Genomic DNA, 6,904 nt, shown 5'->3' on the forward strand with positions numbered 1-6,904 from the left:
ACCCGTACGTATCTAGAAGAGTGCCTTCTCGCCTATAGGTGACACCGTTCATTCACACAATTTCATGTGGACTTCATTGGCATGAGTGTCAGGTTTTAAGAAATCAGAATTACTACAAGTAATGGGTTACTGGGAAAGACTTTTCCTACAAACCAAGAAGGTTCTTGTTCTTTTTGAAACATGTGTCATTTTTACCGTGTTGGTATCACAGGAAATAGCATCAAGCCTGGATGAGTGTGAGTAGCTGTCCTCATGGGCTCAGAGCAGAACAGCTGGATGAGTGTGGGAAAATGTTCACATGGGCTCAGAACAGAACAGCTGGATGAGTGTGAGTAGATGTTCACGTGGGTTCAGAGAAGAACAGCTGGATGAGTGTGAGCAGATGTCCACGTGGGTTCAGAGCAGAACAGATGGATGAGTGTGAACAGATATCCACATGGACTAAGAGCAGAACAGCTGTGGCTGGAGGCTTATTTAATAGCACTGCTCAATATGATGAATTTTTTTTTAAAATGTACCAATGTTGGGGTCATTTATGTCCACTGTACTTCTTTCCCCCAGAACATGCCCTAGAGCCCTCTCATTGAGAAGGGAAAGCTCAGGGCAGGGATGTGAGAATTGGAACTGTCAGCTGCAACATAATGCTATTTCCTGGGCTGCTCTTTATCTATCCTCCCCAGTCTGCTGCTTCTCAATTAATGTCTCAGCCCTGGTGGATAACATAAAGGCTAAAATGTCCTGCCGATCCAACATCCTACCCTCAACAGCTTGTCACTTGGAAGACCAAAGAAAAATGTGTTTAATTTGAAGTATATCAGTATTTAACAATGATCAGTGACACTTTAGATAGGAGAACAGGGATGAATAGTAATAAAATAGAACACAAAAAGTCAGTTTTGATTAAGGCAGGGAAACAAGAGATTTGCTTGTTTGGAGAAGTGAATATAAAAAGGACTTGGCTAGAAGTTTATTTCCTGCAGAGAATTTCAGAGGTCTGTTCAGCTTAGGAAGGTAGCAGTAGGGAAGGTCAATGAAGGAACAATTCTCCCCATAACCACAGAGGCACTAGGGTAGGATATGTTCGAGGGCTGGGTGATTACACAAAACCACTGATTACTCCACTATCTTGAGATTGCTTTTACTCTTCACCCAAGGACCCAGAAACTGCAAGGAAGACACAGCCCATTCCTGAGTTTCCAGCCTTTTATGTTGCTGAGGTCAGCAGGTCGTACCCACTCTACCTCCTCCAACTACAGTAATTATTGTTTTACCAGGCACTCGGATCACTGCTTTGTCTGCAGTTCAGACCCTAAACACAGGGATGTTTCATTTCCTTCCAGAGGCCAGCCTGTTGGTGCAGGCTCACATTTGCTTCTCGTGGTTTAGCATCTCTCAAAGATCAAGCATGTCGGAAGAATGCCAGCACACAGGCTGAGACCCGCTAAGAATTAAGCTGATTTTAAACCAAATACTATGTACATCCAGGAAATATAGCAGGTGTTAACAAATGTGGCCCAGAAAAGATTACAAGCAACTCCTAACATGATCAAACCGCCAACAGTGAAATCACTGCATGTTCTTTAACATCCCTGATGACTTTTCTTCCTTACACAAAAAAAAGTTTCAATTTAAAATTTTAAAAGCAAGGTCACCTGAAACACAGTTCAGTCTGCAATGATATGCATGAACCCAGAGCTTTAACATATCGACTGTGGAACATTTATGCCAGGTCAGAGAACAATATTCTTCAGTTCTCCATCAAGTATGTTGACCACCATCACGCCAAGTCCCAAACTGACCCCACTTTCTACTTCTCTTCCTTTGCCCCACTGATTTTTATCTGGATATGGCAGAGGATTAGGATATGAAACCCAACCCTCAGTTATAGAACCCCACTCCCTTGACCAAAGCATTTCATCTAGGCGGGCACCTGTGAATAAAGGACCTATCAAGAGCAATTCTTTCCTGGGACTTTTCGCTTAGCACTTGGGTTCTGGAACTAGAAGGGTGTGAATCTAGAGTTTATGAAGGCACTGGGAGGGAAGGGCTTGTCACAGAACAGAGTGAGATCAACAGGGGAGGGAGAGGCAGAGCTAAAAGATAAAGGTTAAAAATACCCAAAGACAAAGAGCTAAAGAGCAGGATGGCAACTTCAGGAGCCCCTAAAACTCAGGAGCCATCTTGAGTAGACCAGCTTCTGCACCAGGAAATTAGGACCCAATTGGGCTCAGTCATGTGAGACCCGAATGCTCATCCTTTTGTTTAGGGTACTTTCTGTTGGACTTCTATCCCATACAATAAAAAACATCCTACTAATGAAAAGGACAACAAACTCCAGATATCCAAGTATTCCCCTCCCCAAAGCAGATGGAATGATATGAACTTCTTGGAATAAGAGATACCAACTACATAGTTATTCAATGGTTCTGTCTAGTTTGTAGTCTTAGAAATGAACCATGCTGTTACACAATAAGTTACTTCAGGGTAGTGATTTAGAGAGGCTTCAATTCCCACAGACATTTGAAGCAAAGCTGCTTGACTTCCCCTGGGCAGAAGCCAATACAGTCACTAATGAGTCTGCAGAAGGCACAATCTATCAAGACAGTATGGTAAAGAGCCAGTAAGAAAAGAACAGCCTAGGACAGGCCCAAAGACCAGAGAGAAGCCCCCCCCCCCCCCAAGCTTCAGCTTTAATGCATCTTGACCGAAAGCTTGCTAAGCATTTGCACAGGCTGGAGTTCCTATGACATGGCTACTTAAACACAGATGGCTTCAATCAGTAGGACCCTTAAGAGGCAATCCCATTGGGAACCTGAAGATGACCATTCCCTGTTAGCATATGCACTGAGATCTAAACCAAACAGAGAAAGAGAGAAGACACACATTTTAGGGCCTTTGTTATTCTTGTTGGCTAGTATTACTACTAGCAATGATAATTAATTCCACCACTCCCATGTGCCAGAAAATTACTAAGCGTCTTACTTACATTATTTCATTTACTTCTACAACTGTCTACGTGAAGAGAGAGAGAAAGAGAGGGGTGGGGCAAGATTATCTGTATTTCTCAGATGAGAAATTAAGTTCAAGAAGATGACTTACAAAAATCATTCAACTAAGGTTGGTCCAGGACTTGAAACTACACCTAATGGGTTTGTGAGTTTAGCCAGTATAACCCACTGTCAGGTTTTCACCATTGCTTCCCTCCAACGAGGCTATTAAGTCCTAACTCCTGCATTCCTGCAGTATGTCTAGAAACCTGTTTCTTGTTGATGCTCCACTAGATTGCATACCCTTGAGAGAAAGGAAGATGATTGTTTAGGTGTCTCTGGCTGAGGAGAATCGAGAGCCTTGACATACTCTAAAGCAATGATTCCACGATGAGGGGGTAATCTGATATTCGATTCTCAGCTTTAATACTTTCCTCCTGAAAGAGGGCTAATAAATCAGAGATCTAATAGACCTTACAGCAAGCCCTGGAAAGAGCTAAACAACGGTTGTCGAGTCTCAGAGGTATGTCTAGAAAATGCCTTCTGATGTAACCAATAGAATTGATTATATTCTCTCTCTCTCTCTCTCTCTCTCTCTCTCTCTCTCTCTCTCTCTCTCTCTCTCTCTCTCTCTCTCTCTCTCTCTCTGCTTCCCCCTATGTTAAAACACCACAGTGACACATACCCTGTCTGCAAGCATGAATACTAAACAAGCTTTGGTACAACTGGAGCCACTGTGGGAGAAAGCCAGATGCTTTGCTGCTTGACCTGGTCTGCTCCAAGGCTTAACTCGTTATGGGTATAACTTGCCTTAAACAGCTCTGTACTTCAGGACCCCAGACCCTGCATTCAGCCCACCATGACTGTGTCCGGGCCAACATCAAACTCTCTAGGAGTTAGTAAGCAGAAATGTGGAGGATTAAAACAGAAAGATTCTTTTGGAAAATCTCAGTTGCAAGTGGGAATATTGCCCTAGCACCCAACACACACACACACGCACGCACGCACACACACACACATGCACACACTGTTCCCAGCTGGTTGTCTTTGGTTGTGGCTTCTGGAGACAAGGACATTGCCCGCTATTGGAAAGAGGAGTGTCTGACACTTACACAGAGGAACAGAGACGGCCTTCAGGGAACTAGAGTTCTGAATGGAGGAGAAGAGGATGTTGTTGGTGATGGTTGTGATGATGACAATGACGCCTGAAGAAAACGGTGATGCTGAATGCCACCTATAAATACAAGCACAGTGCAGCAACAGATACCCTCGTTATTGCCAAGACAAACACGAAGCAGCTTCTATTCTCAATCCAACTTCATTGCAGTATAATTGCATCGTTATGGGCGCGGGAGGGGGGGGGGCTTCATCCTCCCCTCTTTGGCCCTCCAACCCTCCCAGCTTTCCTGAGCCAAGATGGAATGAGACTGCACTGACAGGTCAAGAAGGTTAGGGCCTGAAAGTTAACGATGTGAGTTCTGTAGAGAGGGATGTTGGGGTGATTCTAGGGGCCACCAAGGCACTTCCCAGCACCCAGCAGCCTGGCTGCAGAGCTGGAGGAACCAACTCGACAGAGAGGACGCTAAGGTAGGAGCTTATCAGCTCTGACCAGAGCCCTAAAGCCGGGGAGGCCGAGTGGGCAGCCTTTGGCTGGGAAGAAGACGTGGGGCAGACGGCCAGGAGGAAGACTCTTTTACCTGACCAGCTACAGCAGGAGTAGCAGCGGCTGCGAGGATGCCTCCGCGCTCCAGTCCAGAGTCAGAGCAGTGAAGCGGCCGCTGCGCCTTCCACCGCCGAGGCCCCGCCCCTTAGGCGCAAGCTCCGCCTCGCCAGCACGCGCCTACCTGACAGGCTGTTTGGGGGAGGTGCGCGATGGACTGATAGACAGCCATGCTGACCAATAGAAATGTCTAGCGGCTGCTCTGCTAAGGATGGGAAGGCGGGCAGAAAGCCGCAGCGCCAAGTTAACTGACCTTGCTGAACCCTCGCTGTCTGGCCTGGGACCTGCCTGCTGGGTCGAACGCGGTGGTTTCTAGGCTAGGCCTAAGTGAACGGCAAAGGTGACAACCTGTTCCCGGGGACCAGCTCCCTTGTTTGCTCCCCTTCTAGGGTGCGTGCTCCGGACTGGCTGCAAGTGATGGGGGAGGGGAGCTGGTGGCCTCAGCTTTGCCAAGGTTCCCTAGCTTTAGAGACATGGCCAGGCCTGGTGCCAGCGCCTCTTATTTCATTCTCTGTTATAATCTAAAATTGGCCAATATATATATGGAAAACTCAATAAACCAAACCTTTATGTTACTTCTCTAGCGGGTCTCTGCCCAACCTTCCAGCCTCTCCAAACTGCTCTTCCTGTAAACGACCCAAAAGCTAAATCGATTTAAACAGAAAAATGTTCAGACTTCGGTGATGAACAGAAGGGGACTGAGTCGGGGTGTCAAGGAGCCTGGGTCTTGCAAGGCAGCGAGCCTGCTTATGTGAATCTTGCAAAGTTGAAGCTCTTTGCAGCAATGTTGCAGTGCTGGTAACTCAGTTCAGACCTTGATACCCAGAGACGCTGTTTTGTTCCAAATAAAGATCTAACCACTGATGATTACAGCTCAAACCAGGAAAGCTTTCGTAAGAGGATTAGAGATCTTAATGACATTGAGACATGGGATGTGATTTGGGGATCTTTTCCAAGTAGGTAGGCAGGAAAGGGCAGCCTTTAATCCGCTCCCACATAAGTACAAAACTCACCATCTGCTATTTAAAAATAGAGTTCTATCCTGAATAGTATAAAATGAAAAATATGAAAATATTTGAGAAGGTATAAAGTGATTTTTCCTTCGAGCATTTTTCTATAAATAATTTGTGAGAACTCTGATGCATTCTTAAAATAGTAGCTAAATGCCAATAGATGCCAGATAGATAGATAGATAGATAGATAGATAGATAGATAGATAGAGATATTAATATTCTTCTTCAGACCTCGGATCTATCCAAAGTGAATTCCACAGACAGATATGGAAATTCAGGCTAATAAAAGTTTTGTAATTGTCTAGCTATAGTTCATATTAAATCAATAATTCTCAGTAATTATCACCAGGTAGAAGAATAAAATACATTAACACTTTTCTTTTCTTTTCTTGGAAATAGTTTCTTTTTCCCTGAAAAGTATCCTATAAGAACTTAGTTCCTCTATGGCCAACTCCTTCAAACTGCAATCTTCAAAGCACTTCCAATGCCCAAGCATCACCTCAGAATGTGTTAGGAGCATCTACAAGTCAGTTTTGTTTATGGTAGAGGCTGTGATTTGATATAAATGGGAAGGAAGTACATTTTTCCAGGGCTTGACCCCATCTAGTTGTTAATTGATGTAGGAAAATAATTCTTTAAGTATTCTAACAAAATAGTTTGATGGAGGAGAGTTATCTGTCTATGTTTCTTTCATTGGTTAATTAATAAAGAAAACTGCCTTGGCCCTTTAAGAGACAGAAAATTAGGTAGGTGGAGTAGACAGAACAGAATTGTGGGAACAAGGAAGTAGAGTCGGGGAGACGCTTCAGGCAGTCGCCATAGGGAGTCTCCATGCTTCTCCTCTCCGAGATGGACGCAGGTTAAGATCTCTCCTGGTAAGGCACCCCTCGTGGTGCTATATAAATTACTAAATATGGGTTAAAGCAAGATATGATAATTAGCCAATAAGAGGCTGAAACTATGGGCCAGGCAGTGTTTAAAAGAATACAGTTTCCGTGTAATTATTTCGGGTGTAAAGCTAGCCAGCGGCCGGGTGGCGGGACATAGCCCCGCCGCTTCTCACTACAATAGTTATTTGGTTATGAGAATTTAGTCCTAGGAAGGAAATAAAAAAAGAATCTAATAACCAAAACTCTTCACCCAGTATTGTTTCAACAAACTTCTAAAGAAATAAACCCTAACTT

Source organism: Arvicola amphibius, chromosome 5 (genome assembly GCF_903992535.2).
Source record: "Arvicola amphibius chromosome 5, mArvAmp1.2, whole genome shotgun sequence".
Taxonomy (NCBI): Eukaryota; Metazoa; Chordata; class Mammalia; order Rodentia; family Cricetidae; genus Arvicola; species Arvicola amphibius.